This window comes from Lepisosteus platostomus, chromosome 2 (genome assembly GCF_059453375.1).
Source record: "Lepisosteus platostomus isolate fLepPlt1 chromosome 2, fLepPlt1.hap1, whole genome shotgun sequence".
Lineage (NCBI taxonomy): Eukaryota > Metazoa > Chordata > Actinopteri > Semionotiformes > Lepisosteidae > Lepisosteus > Lepisosteus platostomus.
The window spans coordinates 19,535,854-19,554,338 of record NC_142612.1 but is presented as its reverse complement, the minus strand read 5'-3'; the positions used below and the strand labels follow the sequence as shown (position 1 = coordinate 19,554,338).

The 18,485-nt window shown below is 35.8% G+C and overlaps 1 long non-coding RNA gene across 1 annotated transcript in view; it reads right to left on the bottom strand.

Annotated features, from left to right (window-relative positions):
- Window positions 1-1,339: 1,339 nt before the first annotated feature.
- The window catches only part of LOC148676121 (uncharacterized), a 149,408-nt gene continuing 132,262 nt past the window's right edge, over window positions 1,340-18,485 (bottom strand). The window contains exons 3-4 of the long non-coding RNA XR_015940857.1: window positions 1,704-1,730; window positions 1,340-1,412 (exon numbers count right to left, since the gene is read on the bottom strand). This is a non-coding gene — a long non-coding RNA (uncharacterized LOC148676121). The remainder of the gene's footprint in view (window positions 1,413-1,703; window positions 1,731-18,485) is intronic.

Sequence of the window (18,485 nt, the reverse complement as noted above, 5' to 3'; positions counted from 1 at the left end):
GCTAAGGGGATGAATGCCGAATGCCCGTTGGAATGAGGCAGCTCAGAATTAGTGCCACAGTCCGGCTAGAATGAGTCTGCCTTAAAGTTGTGTCGAAAGACCGGCTGAAGTGTAAAGTAAGGTCAAGTTTAGTAACTGAAAGACAGTCTAACACTTAACTCGAGAAACCTCAACAATGTCACTGGTCCTATGGTGAGCCAAACCTTAAATAGTGTGATTAATTGTAAGATTGACTGCCTGATCGATAGGCAGGCAGTGAAATGGAAAAATACCCCAATCTTGTCCTCAAAGGCTGGGCAGACAGGTGTGTACTATTGGGAATGTTGCAGTTGCCCATGGCAACTGCAAGCCGTTACCAGCTCACAGCCGGACTGTGATGATGATGATGATAATAATAATAATAATAATAATAATAATAATAATAATAATAATAATAATAATAATAATAATAATAATAATACGTATGTGTGTATGTAGGATACCACATTTTTGTAGTTAACACCAAATACAAAATATGTCATTTAGCCAATGAAAGAAAAACAACATTCTCCAGAATGCCCTTTGAAAAAAGACTAGTCAGAAAGTGGATCATTACAGACATTTCCAATGGAACATACCTGCCTGTAATTATGCAATAAAACTGGCCTTGAAGCTGCTGATGCTTATTTGAAGTCTGTGACCTGTGTAAAATCAGATTTCTTTGTGTTAGAAAGCAAACTAGAAGTATTTTGATGTGTATTGAATTTTTTATTGTCTTCTGAAAGTGATTTTAGCAGGGTTTTCATGTACAATTCACTACCTACTTTCTCTTGATATTTTGCTTGTGTGCTTCAAAAAGCATGTTGCTATGCTGTTCTGTACTAAAAAAAGAAACATCTTGTACTTAAGCTAATTACCTGATTGATATGAATACATGAAATAGATATTTAAATGTGCGTTACTGATATTAAGAACAGCACTTTTATTGTGAGGAGTGCTTCATTTGTTGCTATTAAGATAATAGCTGCCATCTTACATTCATACTTAACACAAATGTTTCTCATTACACAACACATGTGCCGTGTTACACACAAATTTATTTAAGTTTATTTAAAGTTATTGAATGAGCTTATTCCTTCAACCTCCAGGGGTCTACGGTATACTGATTGTTGATATATACAGTACACGTGCATATAAAAAATATTTTGTGTTAATATATTTGAGACAAATTAAGTGGTCTAACATCAATAAGAGAAGGAAAGCGCAAAAACATATTCAGTAATATTAAATTACTATTTAACTATCTGGCTATGAAGCTAAATGTATTGTCTGGTTATCTTTGTTTGGAGAAGCATGACTTACTGTATGAGAGGAGAAAGGGTTTGGCATGTATGATCCTTATCTGGGAGCAGGTCCACTCCTGTTTAATGCATCTGTAGGAGAAGTGTCATGTAACTATTGCTGCACACAAAGCTGCACAATGGACTTTCGACACAGGGTAAAAGTAGACTTAATAGAATGGAGCGTGCTTTAAAAGCTTAGCTGAGAATAAAACAGGATAAAATAGCATGTATTTTTTTTTTATAACATATCAGACAGTGGCAAGTCAGAGGCTTCATGCAGGGGCTCCAGAGAGTTCCATTCATTAAGATTTTCTGTAAAACAATGAATTCCAGAGCACTCTATATTTAAACCCTAAAGCCCTCTCATTTTTCTTTACTTACCTAATAAAACTCCCAGTGTACACCCTTCTGTAACACAAAAAGATAAGTTGCACTCTTGCCATCCTGCTGGATCATTCAAACGTCAAACAATTTTAGAAAAGAAAACATTGCCTTCATACTGTGCAAGAAAAAAATCACCTTGTCTTTTCACTCTTTATCAGTATGTATCCTGTATATTTAACCTTTCTATTCAGTTTGTGAAAGACAATCAAAGTTAATGTTACAGTTGGCTTCAGATTTAAACAGGGGTCCTCTGCTCCAGCTCTAGAGGACCACATTCCAGCAGGTTTTACAGTTTTCTTAAATTTAGCTGCTCCTAAAGAGAAATTAAGTCAGTAATTATTTTTTTGCATTAAGAATTGTGCTGGAATGGAAACCTGCAGGATAGAAGTGGGTTAAATGTTTTAGGACAATGGTTTTACGAATTATATTGTGGTTGGAACTTGTTAGAGTAGATCTTGAGTCACCATTAATGTACTGTAAGTCTGTAAACCTGTGCCACTGCAGAAGAGAATGCATCTGCCCCTGTACACAAATTCAAATTCACACTGTCTACTGCAGCAGAAAGCAGAGTTGTTAGAAGCATATTTAATGTCCACAAAAATAGTTCTTTAGTACCTACACCATTCTACTGTTCTCTTGTTCCCAAGCACATTTCCACCTCTTTATCCATGTCAGATAAGTGGCAAACAAATGGCTCACTGTATGCATAACAAGTACAGTCTGCCCCAGGCAATGGAGACAAAAGTTGCAACTTAAATACCAATTTCTGCTCCCTGCAATCATCATTGGGACTTTGTGAGCAGTGGGTTTTGGACATCAATGTACCTGTTCTGGATGCGTTCTGGGTGACGATTAGAGAGAGAAAATCTTGCCAAGGGGGCATTTTGTTTTACATCAGCAGACAACATACCCACAAATAAACAACACACATGTATATACACAAAATAATAATTTGTTAAGCAAAGGTAAAGTAAGGTACGGTATATAAGTTGGTAAATATTCTTTAAGCAAAATTCATAATCAGCCACTCTGTATGCCATTAAGTATTTATGTATCATCTTTTTATATAACTTAATGCACTCTCTGCTACCTCCACACACTTTTCTACTCTTACTTTATCACATCCCTTGATTCTTTCCGTGAACTCATTTCTTGATCTAACCCCCCCCGACCCCTTTCCCATCCCTGGCTGTCCTCTGTGCTCTGTTCAGCCAGATCCAAGGTGCACTCAGATGAAAAAAAATGGAAGCAATTGAAATTGCCTACTGCCTTGGAACTTTATTGTTCTCTACTCTTTTTCGTTTTCAAACTATTTTCAGTTTACCAACAATCATCTTCTTCACATTGTTGACACTGCTCTACCCTCAACATATCACTTGAATTCAGGACCCACTCCTTGCTCACCTCTTTCCAATTGCTACTCCCCTACCTCTACTGTATTTCCTTACTCACTGATACTTCTGTACTCTGAAGCTGTTTTTGTTTCTGTTATGAAAGAGGCCTGAATTCTGCCTCTCATTTCTTCCCACAGTTCTTCATGCCAATATAGCACAAATCATTCTCTCTTTTCACGCACTGATACTTACAGTATGTCTCTTCCCATGTCTCTGATTTTCACACAACCATTTGGTCATGGATGTGCTCATTATCTTAATCTCAACCTGTACACATCCTTTCTATTTTCCTTCCTCCATCAAGAACTTGTTACTTTTCAATCCTCCCCATTCTAGCTCTAACCCATTATTCTCTGGCATAGTCCCGTTACTTACTTTTTCTCCAGCAACATTCACAGAATTTTCTCCTTATTCTCTTGTCCAGACTATTATAATTCCATTTTAGATGGCTTTCTAGGCAATGCTATCTACTCACACTGACTGCAGCTTTCTTATGCTACTGCATTGCTCTAGTCCATCTGTTGGCTCCTTATTGCAACATGTACTGTAATTCAGAAACCTAGTTCTCACTTACCATTGTCTAACCCATCCTGCTCCTGTGTATCTTTAGTCCCTTATCTCTCCCTACACCCCCTCTCACTCAATTCAATTCAAAGGGCTTTACTGGCATGACTGATCCATTACAGCTTTACCAAAGCATAACAGCAGAAAACAATTAACTACAACTGCAACAGGTAATTAACAGCTACAGTGTAAAGAACATGTATATAAAATAGATCAGCAGGGCACTAAGAACAGAGCAGCTCCCTCTCTCAAGCTGTCCCTTACTGTTCCTCTGATTCAAAATTAAAAATAACTTTATTGGTATGACCAATGAATAACAGTGATGCCAAAACAACAATTAGCAATACATTTACAAGCATATACAACAAAAAAAAACATTTGACAAGCTCACTGTCTGCTCCTCAGGCTATGACAGGACATTACATTATTTTAAAGAAGAATGCATGTCTAATCCCGGATTGTATCTAGTAGTGCAGCAAACTACTTTTCCTTGCTGGCAGACTAGCTTGTCATCTTAAAGAAGCCAGGTCTGTCTGTGTCACACAGCTTCTAGGGCCAGGTTGTGGTCACATAGCCTGTACTTCATTAGGGTCTTTGCTGTCTCTCTGGTCACACACTAGTCAGTGTGTGTTGTCGTTTGAGGGTATTCCAATTTGGATTGTGTTTCCATGTGTCTCAGTGTTACGTCCCTGTGCGTGTCTGTGTTTTTGTTTTCTTTTTTTCAGCTTCCTGTCTTCCTGTATTCTGGTACACCCCCCACCCCATTGGTCCATCACTGCACCATCACTGCAGCTGTGACATAATTATCAATAAACTCCTGGCCAATCAGCAACCAGACCTCAAGTTCAAATACCTAAGACGTTCCGACCTAGAGAGCTTTATGCTGAACTTCGGTTTGCTTCGGCTCGTGTTCACATTTGCTCACTAGTGTTCGTGTTTATTTGTTGGTTTTGATTACCTGTGTTTTGTTATTATCTTGCCCCCAATTGTTACTTTCCTTTTTACCTTGCTTGTGCTCATCTGCTAACCTATTCCGTGTCGTGTTATTGTTAATTGTAAACCTGTTGTACACCAGGGGAAAAGATAAAGGTAAGGTCGTCAGATTATATTGTGCACACATAGGTTTGTTTTTGTGTAGACACAAGGTTAGGAGGGAGTGACAACTTTCTGGTTAGTCTGTGTAGGGAAGTTAGGGCGCGTGAAGACGCAGAAGACCTTTTTGTTTTAGTTAGTGAGATCAGATCTAACCGTCACTGTATTAGCTAGGGTCGTTTTGTTTTTTGTTTTTTCTTTGCACCGCTCAAGTTCCTTTTCCCTGTGTATTCTTTGTGTCCTATAATACGTACTGGTCACTTTTTCACTTTTTTTTTAACTTTGTAAATAAATCACTTTTGCCACAAAATTTTGTCACGGTTCCTAAGTCCCTCACCAGAAAGCCACTTGCATCCAAACCCATCCTGAATGTTACACCCCTTTACCCCTAGACACATGGGGTTGTAACACTCAGTGATTGAGGTAGTGTTGTTTTACTTGTTCTGAGTATTTGTGATTTCTGCAGTGCTGTCCCAAGGATAGTTAATGTCTCTGTGGCTCAGGACATTGAGCTTCAGGACCAGCTGGCTAAGCAGGCTCTTCTATAGGCTCAGTTCTTTAGCTGAGCATGATCTTCTGGTGTTAGAATTTCTATTACTGCTTTTTAAGTGTGGCCAATATTTTATTATTCTGTCTATATTTATTAGCAGTGGGTATTGACCTGCATGAAATGTTAAGTGTTTTTGTCTGTATGTGAACATGAACCTTCAGTACTTTCACCACTAAGTCAAAACTCCCAGATTAAGTTTTGACTAAGGTAAGATCTTTTAGTGTGTTGCAATGTGCTGTTGATTTTAAGTGCTATCTTTATTTTGGCAAACCATTAGTCAGGTTTCACTCAGGTTGGCTGTAAGTTCTCAGCTTTGACAATATTGTTCCAGCGGTGCCAGGCTCTGCTGCAGCCCCTGTTCTGTGGTTGACAGCATGACCGGGTCATTGGTATAGAGTAGTAACTTGATGTCTGTCTTATGTTGTGAGACCCTGAACTGTATACTGTTCCAACACCTCTGCTAGTTCATTGATACAGATTTCTTAAAGTTGGGCTCAGGCTAAAGCCCCATCTCTCCCTACAGGGTAAAGAATCCTATTAGTTTAATTCCAGTTTTTACTGCTTGTCTTATCTCTGACTACATTGATTTATTTATGTTGTATACTTTACCCCCTACACTATTTTAAAGATGTTTGTAAATAAGCAAATATTTTTCTTTATTTCTTTGTGTATGTTTGTTTACAAGTCTGTGTACAGGGTAAATGTCATGGATATGTCGTAGTTTACTTTAAGGCAAAATGACATTTACACCGGACACTATGCTAGGCAAGGAAGGCCAGTATTTAGACATTCAGAATACCATAAAACACCTTTCCCAAGATACTTTTCACACAGATTCCCTGGTAGTTATGTGGGTTGAGTGCTTCAACTTTTATAAATGGAAGTGATTATTCCTTGATTCCAGATTCAGGGAAACATCAACATCTCACGAATAGGTTGAATGAAGAATTTGAGCAGGACTTGCTGTAGCTCATGTGTGTTGTGTCTCAAAATCTCATTGTTGACTCCATCTTGGACTGAGGCCTAGAGCTTGTCTTGTAGCTTCTGCTCTGTGATCAAGGGAAGCAAAGGGGTGTTGGTTATATTCAATAGCTAATTCCAGACGTTTGATTTTTTCATTACCTCTCTCTTCATTTTAAACAATTTTATTGGCATGACCTATGAATTACAGTGTTATGAATAACAATTTGCAATTAATTTACAGGCATCTTTAAAAAAAGTTGGCAAAAACATTATCAATAAACATCCATCAATTTTCTAACCACATCATCCAATTCAGGGCCACAAGGGAGCAGAAGCCTTTCATAGATATACACTCACACCAGGGTCAATTACCCAGAGGCCAAATAAGTATGGTTTTGCACACTGGGAAGAAACTGGAGCACCTGGAGGAAACCCCCATGAACACAGGGAAAACATACAAGATAGCAGAAAACAGCCCAGATCCAGAATTGAACCCGGGGCCCCAGCACTGCAAGGCAGCAATGCTAACCACTAAAAATCAATTGACATTTACAGGAAAAAAAAACAATATAGGCTAATAACACTCTGTGGTACTCCTCTTCAGTTAAACTTTCTCTATCCCTTCTATGCTCTTCTACTTCCACAGACCTTCATTCTCTACCCTTGCATCTTTATACTGGAATGAACTGCTCATGCAAATCAGAACTGCTTAGTACCACTTTTCAGGACATACTCAAGACTCATCTGTTTGGACACCACCTGTATTCTCTTAACTCAACATTTTTCAACTGTATTGTACTAATTTTTTAATTCTTCAACTATTAATATACAGTAATTCCCTAAATGCACTATTCAATAATACACACCATTGGAGTGCTTACATTACTCCTCTATATACACCATCTAATTTTGTTTAGGCAGCAAATGCAAGCCTCATTGTCTTTTTAATTTCTTTTTGCAAGATTTTACTTGCTTGATTTTACTTTATACTTTCCCAGGTATATTATGTATGTTACTACACATTGTATCATAATATATTTACAGTGTCTTGCAAAAGTATTCACCTTTAGCAATAATTGTTATTACGTTATTAGTATGTGAAAGAGGTTGAATGTTAGCAAAATCTAAAATGTGAGAGCTTCTAAACTCACCACAAAGTTTGCATTTAATTTCAAGTCATAAATTTGACAGGGTCATCAAAAGATAGTAACTCTTCTCAAACTCTCTCAGTGTAGCTTTGGCCTTGTTTTCTGAACAGTGTCCCGAGTATATAAGGAATTTCAAACAGTTTGGATTCATGTGTGACTCAAGCAGGTTTTCCTCTAGGATTTGGCAGTACTTAACAATTTCTAATTTTCCCTAGGTTCCAACAAGATTCCCAAGCAGCAATATCAATTTCGTTAAGGTTTAGCACTCTGGGCTGAGCCAATGTCAGTTTTTGAAAATGCAGCTGTGTTTCAAATGATAAAATCCAGATCTATGTTATTGTTTCTGCGAGAAACAGTGAGAAAGTAAAACAATGCAAAAAATCTATAAAATTTGCACAACAATGTATGTGCATTTCTGTCATACTATTTTCAAAGGCACAACAGCTGGTGGGTAGCTGAAAAGAAAAGTACCTCTCTTTTATTTGTTTAAGCTGCCTACCCTCTCCTCTCATAGGTGAGAAACCATAGCAGTGCATGCCATCTCCCCTCAGGAAGAAAACATGAATGCCAAAATGGGTTGGGAATGAATGGTTGCAAAGCAGGCATTCAGGACTCTGAAGGGCAGATGGTGGATTCTGCTGAAAATCCTGGAACAAAAAATATTATTAGATCCTCCTGCTCTCTCCACAATATGTGCAGATACTGTACCAAAATGAAGTACTGCAGTGAACGAGGCGATAATAGCATCCGAGATCCTTCCACCTTCTTAGGCTGCCATGGTGAAGCAGAAGCACAAGTAATTCAAATTGTCGTCTTAACCAGTAATAAAAACTACTTCCCTCACTTCTACAAAATATTCTCACAGAATGAAGTAAAATCCAATAATTAACCTAACAACAAATACTATTACTTTTTAAATGCATTTTTGTATACATTATATTGGCCTGTGGCTTGTAGGCCATCTGACTCACGCATCTCTTCTCTCAGCAATTTAAGAAATGGGTCAGCCTTGCTTTCTGGTTGAAGTGGCACTGATTTGTGACCTAGACTGCAAGCAACTTCCATGCTATCCTCTGGTATGCCCGCAGGGCTTCGGTCTGCAGAGACACGACAGCATACATTTATATAAGGGCAAGTGTTGGCAGGGCTCTCTATGTGCTTGTAAGTTTGAAGCTATCTGCAGGTTAGGCACTTATTTGTGCTTCTGATGAAGACTCTGATGCTCTGCCCAGAGCTTAAATAACATAAAAAGATTTGCAAATGAGATGGGGCATTTGGCTCATCTAGTTTACTTGTTTGTTACTACCTAATAAATGGAATCAGCTTCAACAGTATGGCCGGGTAACTTGTTCCAGATTCTTACTACTCATCTTATGCTAATACGAGAATCATGACTTATCTGGAAGTTGATCAGAGAACCTTTTAGTTCCCTATTCACAGCCCTACACCTGACCTGAATACAGTGGAATCACAGTATACATCCATATTGGCAATAGTTAATGGCATCAGCCTGCATACTGCTATACTCTATTACTATTAAAAACAGAGAAATATACACCAAAGATTGTTCCTTTTTTGTGACTCTATTTTCTCTAACCTTACACAACCAACAAGGGAAAAATATATACAGTACTCATGTTAATTCTTATATCATTCAAAGTATTGGAAAAACATGTAATTAACACTTTATAGAAATTTCCTTTTTACGCAGCAATACTTTTAATAGTTTGTGGATTAGATCAGCAGTTCTGCAGTCCTTTCATGATACAGAATTACAATTACATGAATCCTGTTTAGTGAACTTATTGTGTTCTATATTTAGAGGTCTATCAAGACTACTTGTAGCTCTTCTCTAGTGACTGGCAAGGCCTGAAGTTGCTAAAAACCCTTAAACACAATTTTTTTTTAATCCTAAAAGGGTTTTAGGTTTTTGTTTTAAACAAATTTCACTCAAATTTATAAATGGGTAGCACATATTGTAATTCAAAACAATACTCATGACTGCGTTCACATCTCTGTGTACTTAGAATGTATAGTACATGCATGTCCTGATAGTATGGGATTTTTCAAGAAGCTGCTTTAGAAAATGACTTGCCCTCAGAGATTGAACAAACCCCATTGGAGCAGATGCTCTTTTCTCATTTACACCCTTTTATTTGGGTCTAAAATTGCCAGGAGGTATGCTATCTTATTCTAACATGTGGATTGATATACAGGCAGTTAGGTTGTCAATAACTATAGGTATCACAGTCCTCTCCCACATGTCTATCTGTCTTTCCTCATCGTTAACACCTTTCAGTGATGTGCATTTACAAATAGCACTGACCTAGTGCTGCAGGGAGAGGTGGCTGCTTGCATTTAAATGGAAGCAGCTGCAAAATGATTGAGAGCATCAGCTGACAAAGAGAGACATAGAATCCATAATCTTGTGAATCTAGCTGGGAACCAAGCCTAAAATCTGAGGTTTAAAAAGAATAAAAATCAAAAGTACAAATACTGAGAAGAGCATCATAACCAGATTTACAATTGCCCAAAACAACACAGTAATATATTAAGTAATATATTGATATCCTTTCTTGACAAAGTAACAGAAAAGATTAAACATTGAACAGTGAATGGATGATCATCTGTAACAAAGCTTCTACATAGTGAAGAAAATAGAGGAGTGATTTTAAGATTCACGCTCAAACAACGCACTTGCTTCACTTTCTAAAGATAGAAAAAAATATGGTACTGTATATGAATTGCTTTCCTTTCACTACATTTTGTATCTGTTTAAGCTGTAAAATAAGACTAAATTGTAGTTGGTGTGACTATATGAAATAAAATGCTAACAAATATTTAAAAGTAATTTGTTTAAAGCATATCTTATTTTTTCCCTTTTATGTGCATTTTTAAATTACACTTTTCTGTGTGAGAAGGACAGTTAGTTTATGACAGGAGAACACTTGGGATGCTGAAAGGATTATGTTTTATGACAAAAGAAAGATACTTAATGTACTGCAGTTGACCATGAGAAACACAATTGAGGGCAGATGAACTGCAGAATGTTGTTAGTTATTTGTCAGAAATTATAGCTTCGTATTGTACTGCTTTGACACCAGGATGAGCAGGAAGTGTGCCAGCTTCATATGTGGAAGTAAGAGAAAGGCAGAAGTGAAATGTGAGATGTATGGCAATACCCCCCAGTGCACACTGCATTGGGAAACAGGCAGCATGCAGAGTGGAGCAGCCATGAAACTGCACCTGCAACTCATTAAAGGCTGTCAGAGAAGTCAAAACCTCTTCCACAATCTTCCGAAGAACATTTCCACATTTTTCAAGAGGCTGAGAGCTTTTTTATATACAGATTTTTTTCATCCATTGCATTTCATTCATTTATTTGTTAATGAAATCTAAGCACAATAATATCCAGCAATACTTTATACAACTATACTGTACCTACAGGTGTCCGGGTCCTCTCCTACATCTGATTTTTCATTACCTTTTACCTATCTGTCTATTCCTTTAATCCGTTACAATTTAGGGAAAACCTGGACAAGAAATAGATTGTAGATGTGTTAGCTCCAGTGATGTATTCCTGCTTACACTGTACCAGCTGCAAATTATGGCATTATCCTGGGATGCAGTGAACAGCTGAAAATGGAATTTATCCAGTGTATCAAGGAAGCCAATTGTAGTTTTGTGAATTGCTTCTAAAAGTCAGTATGATTACCAAAAAACAATTCCTTCTATAATAAAAGATAATTTCACAACAAGCCATAGCTTCTCATCTCTAAAAACTCAAAATTATTTTATAAATTATTTAAGCTCTCTATTTTTAAGTCTTCAGAAAATTTTACTTATGCCTTATTATGCCATTGTTAAGTGAGAAATGAATCTACTAAGCAACTGCTATTACCCTCTGACTAAAAGTGAGAAAACCAAATAATAATATAACCCACAATATATGTATATCAGTTAATATGGGAAAAATAAACACTTTCAGCATTCTGTAAGACAAAGAAAACAGAAGAATATCACTGGTAAATAATTATTCAAACACACACTTTTTATTGAGCTAAGCTTTGATGTTTTGTTCTACTTTACATGTATTTCCTGATTTAAATGACATGCTGTGGTTCTTTTCTAATAGCATTTATCTTACTGTGAGTATTCCTTTTTCATTTTTTCCATGCTTATGGTAGAAAAAACAGAGGAGTTCTTGTATACTGTGAAATGGTTTATGTGACCAGCAGCTGAGATTAGTTCACTAATATCTGCACGATTGAACAGCAATCAATTAAGCTGCCTGGACAACTTAAAATCTCCATGCTCCCCAGTTATTTTAGCTATTTAGTAATATTGCTGTATTTTAATGTTTATGTAGTGTAAGTTAATAAAGGTTCCATAACAAATAAATTCACATGGAAAACATTTATTGTGCCTACAGAAAAAAAAACATGAGCATTCACTAATCAATGCAGATGGTTCTTACCTCAACTGTGTCTGCTACAATTGTGGTTCTAGCTCTGGAACAGAAGGACAATTATGTGTCCAGGCTTTGAGCCGGCAAGCATCCAACTAAATCTAACATTTTCAACTAAGGTGCATCTTTAATGGCCAGTCTATAACCACATACAGTCATGTAACATTTAGGAAAAATATTGTATAGCTTTATGAAAATAATGCTTTTGCGTTTCTCCGGTTACATCACTTACAGTATGTGTAACAGTTACTGCATAACATATTCCAGTTAAAGTTGTGTTTATACAGTATTTCACTGTTTCACTGCTTTATAACCTTCTTGGTCAGGATTAATGTTTATGTCAGATCTTCTTTACCTCTTTATTTTTGCTACTGGACTTGTAGGAAAATTAACAGACATGGATCATGAACGTTTACCTAAGTTTCAGAAATATCTCATTGAGCAATAGAGCAAACTGAGAGAACATTAATAATGTACTTCTGTGTGGCATCCTACCTTTTGTTTTTCATTTCTCTTAGTCTCACACAGATATTTTTCTCACTCTGTCTGTACAACATGCAAAGTCATGTATGTACTCTTACAAAGTCTTGAGGAACCGTGCCTTCAATCTAACCTACTGTCAAAGTCAACATTCACTTCTGACTTAACGTGACCTCTTCATCCCTTGGGCATTGACTTGGCAGAATCTGGATAATTAAAAAAAGCTGCAGGTATCTCAGTGACAAAGTGAAAGCTCATAGTGAAAATGTTTCAGTGTTCAAGAATACTAATAATGCATTGTTGAGTTTCATTTCTTTTTTGTCAGTGAAAGACTTCTATTTTTAACATCTGTTAAAGAGATTGTCCTTTAGAGTCATTTTGTAATGACATTTATTGTGAATTCCTTTGCTTTTTATTGCATTTGGTAAACATTGCATTAAGCACATTCTTTAAATACACTGAATAAAAATGACCCTGATGTCATATCACAAAAAAGTGCAGAACAATCGATCCACAATTCCTTTTAATGACTGTGGAACCCTGGAGTTTGTCCCAAAATACAGGGCAGAAGTGTAAAAGAAAATATTATTTAAATTCTAAATATCTGACTAATGTAAAATGGCAAATCACAAGTTTTAGTTTTGTGGTTACATTACACTTAGCAGAATATGAGGATAGCAGTTCAACGCAGCCATTTTATGGTAAGACAATTTGCCCTAATTTGTTAAGATTTACTGCAACTGAGAATATAATTTCATTTGATTAATGATGACAAACATGACTGGATTAAATTTTTTCACTGTAAATATAAATTATTTTGAACTGTCCAGGTTAGAATTAATTGACTTTCTACTGTATTGTGATTACAATATCTAAAAGTGTCTTATTTATTTATGAAGGGTACTGGGGTTACTGGATAAAATACAATAAAATTGCTATTAATCTTTTATACATTGTACTAGAATATATGCATGATGTGTATGTCTGGCTGGCTTTTTTTAAACTTAACGCATTATGTTGTTTATTAATTATTGCAAACGTTCATTGCAGATAATTTAATAATATTAATATAGTAGTTATAATATTAAATATTGTTCAGATTAATATATTGTAAATGGCTTATAGAGGTCTAACGAAGGATATCGCAATATTTTCTCTTTAAATTGTAACACTAATGGAAGAAACAGCAGATTTTCAAAGCACATGTACATACCTACAGATTAGCAATACTGTTTGAAAAGCTGTCTGTGAACTTTTCATTCAGCATAGGCTTTGTTCTGAAATACAAACTTAATTAATGTGGAGCATTGAATTCATTTTCATAAAAATCAATATGCCCCTTTAGGGGACAAAGGTAAATTAGTCCATTTATCCAGATCTTTGAAATCAATGCTTAATGAATACAGCATGTTTTGACAGGGGTTAAGAGAGGTCTGAAAGAATGACTTTAGGCAAGTAACTTAATTTGAGCTTGTTTGATTTTTCAGCATAGTTCAGTTTAATTAAAACAGCAGTAACAATCATTTACAGAAAATCAGATTGCTTCTTTCATTGTATTTTATACTACCCACATAATTTGTTCTTGTAAAATGCAAAGTATTTTTAAACATTAAATTTAAATAATAAGCATATCATTTATTGATTAAAGACTGCCTTTTGTTTATTGATTTGTTTTTTTATTATTGTAATTGACCATTTTCTAAAACACTTTAAATATAGTGTAAAATAAAATCAATAAAAAATCAAAGTAACAAAGTCCACAAACAGAAAGCTCATATTTTCACTCTCCAGCTGTTTTCCATACAAAACATCAAACATGCAAGTTACATTTTTTCTAAAATACATAATATAATTAATTGTTGCAATTCAAAGGACATTTTGTTTTTGCCTTCATTTGCATGACTGTTAACCTACAGATGCAGCCATTCAAAATGCATGGTACAAACCTGCGGTACAGTAAACTACCCACAAGCCACCGCAGGGCACCGCGGTAAGTGATTGGTTGGCCAAAATGACCTACAGGGGCACTCGTGGTGCATTGGTTGGTAGTGAAAAGATTTAATTATTTAATGTCTTTACTGTGCACATTTTAATCCACTTAGTTTTGAATATTTATATGGAATTTTACCACTAAAGGGAAATTTTAGTAGCTGAGCATAAAAAGAAGAGGAGCATAATGCATCTGAAGGTCATAAACGATATTAATTTAGGAACATAAACATTACTGTATGTAAACTGTACTGTGTATGGCTGGTCTTGGTAGTTTAAAGAAAAAATACACACCAGTCTTCCATTTCTCCCTAAACATTTTAAGCATGAAAGTTTTATGAAACGGTACCCAAATATGCGATTGCTGTATAGAATGAATTTTAATAAAAAAAATATATTTAACACGAAAATTAAGCTGTTTACATCTTCCGCCTGAGAACAGTCACCCGTTGCTATGCAGAAACACAGCCACTAACTAGCAAAGAGAGGACATTAGCTAGCCAATATGATAAAGAAATAAATGATTATTTTGTTTATTTCTTTTGCACATTTATTTGAACATTTCCATCGATTGTACAAGCACTTGGGAACTGTCCAATCTCTAGTTCATCAGGCATTTTCTTTTACACTGCGGGCATTCTCCCGGTCTGGCGCCGGTCTGTGTCTTCTAGGATATAATGCCAGTGATTTTTTGTTAGATTTGGGTTTCCAATAACACTGCAAACTCTTGTTTTTATGTCCACTATAACAGACAATCTCCTTTGCTTTTAACCAAGCATTTAATAATTTCCTAAAATGAAAATGATTTACTTTATTTCCCTCACGGGATCAATAAAAGTATCTATCATCTATCTACATAAACTATCGGACAAAATTCTGGAGTCTCCCTATACCAGAGATTATGGTAGGGCTTCAGAATGGTGATTAGCTGACACCATCTGACACCCCTCTGATTGGAGAAAAAAGACGGATTTCTTTCTATTCGAAACGTGTATTTTAAAAGTTTAATTAAGAAGTAAAAACCTTACAGCGTACACAGATTTCTAAACTGATCAGGAGGAAGAAAAATCACCCGTGTTTCGTGCATAAAAAGTGGTTATTAACTATCTAAACCTGTTTTATTTATTTTATTTTTATTTAGATTAAGAGTTCCCGTCACCCCCATTCCCATTTAAATCACAAACCCGTGTTTAATTAAATGTCTTTTAACATCAATCGTTATCTTTGTCTTATGCATAATAATGTTCACCACTCTGTCCAGCAAATTAATAATAAACTTTATTTTATATAGCGTATTAAACTAATAAGTAATTAGATTGCTCATAAACCTAATCACTTATTCTACATAAATACAGTGTAATTGCTCTCTGAAAATGCTTTTTCTTTTTATTTAGGCTCAGATTTCAACCATAGATCATATTATTAATAACCATAATAACGACCAACCAACAAAAACAACCATATAAACATAATACCAACCAAAAACATAGATAACAACCACAATACAAAATCAAATATATCAAACCATTAAACTCTCTCAAATTCCTCTAATTATCATAATCCCGCCCCTTATGCAAAACCAAACCCTCCTCCCATCCCAGTTTATCCTCTTTATCATAAACAAAATCCACCTCAATTTTCAACATAAAGCATTACACAAAATCAATACCTCAACACTCCATACTCAACAAGGATAATTCACAAACAGCCAGAACATGTAACTCCACATTCCAAAATAGACCTAATTTCCATAGCCCCACCCCTTATGCAACACCAACATCCCTCCCCTGTTCTCTCTCTCTGCTGGCATTTGTAATCGTTTTTACTTTTAAATAATTTTTAGCAAAGTCATGTATTTTAAAAATCTTAAGATTTCTATATTTACAGTATGTCTTTATTTAGTGGTTTCATTAGTGACAAAGGCTAAACTTTCTTGGAAAAATGTATTTTATGTAAACCATGTTTGCTATTAATTCATTTAGGGCTAGAATATGTTCATTGTCTTCCAATGAAAGAAGGGTTCCTTTCGCCGTAGTCGGGTTGACTTTAGAAGCTTGCCACGCCCGGACTGTTACACCAGTGCATTAGCATGTTTAGGCGATTTCATTGAGGAGCCTAGCTTTTTAACTAGTAAGTACTGTACTTCCTACTTTGAAAATACCTGTGAAACCGGTTTAATTCATCACAGCCAGCACTCCCTCAGAGAGGGGGGTTGTACTCGTTAATGTCCAATGACATACAAGTGGAAAGATTTATCCTGTAAAGCGCTAGGAGCCACCTTTAAAGGCGCCATATACAATAAAGTTCATTATTATTACTATTGTTAATTTGCTAGACAGAGAGGTGAACATTATTACGCAGAAGACAAAGATAGCGATTAAGTTGCATTGTGCATTATGCTGCTGTAATACAGTTTTAAATAATTAAAAGTCTAAACAGTATCAGCTTTATTTATGGGTTTTAAATAAAGGTGATTTAAGCGCAACTTAAATCAATATAAATGTTTATATTGTAATGCATAGGTGACTATTCATTGTTATTAAAATGACTTAAATTCGATCATGTTGTGATATTTAGAAATATAAATTTGTTTGGTGCGAGTGAAGTTTTACTTAATCTCTGAGCCAGGGAAACGTTTTATTTTTTCAAAGAAATTAAAAATTAAAAATTAGATATAATAATATAAACATTTACTGCAATACATTTACTTTGGTGGGTAGCCGCATCAGCCTGCAACGTTTCGGCTGGTATCCTTCTTCAGGTGTGAGGGTCTTCAGTTCAAAATGAAACACTTGGAGTTTGTAATGTAGGGTGCTCTGAACGAGTTTAACTTTAATGCAGGAAAAATGTATTTCCCAGAAGCTATACTGATTCTTATGGAAGCCAGCTTCCGCCAGGGAGTAAAAAAAAACATACTATGATATTCTCTCTGATGCAGTGCATCTAAAAACATATCTCTGATGCTGTTCCTAAATAAATATCGTTTATGACCATCAGACGCTTTATGTTCCGTTTCTTTTTTCCAGTGGATTGAACAGGGTGAGGCATTTCATGATGTACTTTTCACTGATGAAACAACAGTGGCTCTGGAACAGTTTTCAACCATGTCGTTTTATAAAAAGGGGAGATATGTGAACAAGCAAAACCCAAAACAAACATGTATGCCATACGGCGTACGCGTTACTGAAGCTAAAAGTTTAGCCTTTGTCACTAATGTAACCACTAAATAAAGACATATAGAAATCCCTACATTACAGACTGTTTATGGCTGGTATTGGTAGTTTAAAGAAAAAATACACACCAGTATTCCACTTTCTCCCTAAACATTTTAAGTATCAGAGTCTTACATGTGGTTATTTCGGAAACGTTTGTACGTGCTCCTTCTGACCATGTTACTGTTTACTGTTACTGACCATATTAAGTTTAAGTGCCAGTGGGCACTTTTCCTGTCCGTGGGGGGTGGACCGTCTTTCATTAGAAGGTTAGTCTGTTCTACTCTGAGAATGTAGAGGGGGTGGAAAGTGCCCGCGGTCATTTAATTAGTATTAAAATTCACACTGATTCCCTTGCGAAGATACGGACATAGGAATATTCGTGCATGGTAAAAAAAATGGCATAAAAACAACAAAGTGAAGGCTGTGAAACATTCACATGTACTTTAAACACAAAGCAAGTGTTCTCACAACTCTAGGAGGTTTCGTGAAAATGCTACAGGCGTGCCAAAATCGTTTTTTTAAATTCAAGGTGACTTTACCGTGGTTTTCATTTTCAGATTGTGAATCAAAAAATTAAACATGGGATTGCGATTTTAATCAATTACTGTATTGATTGAAACACACATTCTGTACAGATACAGTACAGTCACATTCTCTTGTCGTCCAGTGGTGTAAAATGAATTAGCAGGTGATTCAGATAACAATGCATCGCCCACTGAGTGGAATGTTCTCATTTGTTCTCAAGTGTAAAAAGAGGTGATAATTCTTGATAATTCCGTGTCGCATTAACTAACCTCTTCAGTTTATTCCGCCAGACAGTACATGAATATAATTATATCATTATTAATTTGTTTAGATACGCAATTCCATATTATATTCCCTGTTAATCAAATTCTAAAAGTATGCATTTGTTAGA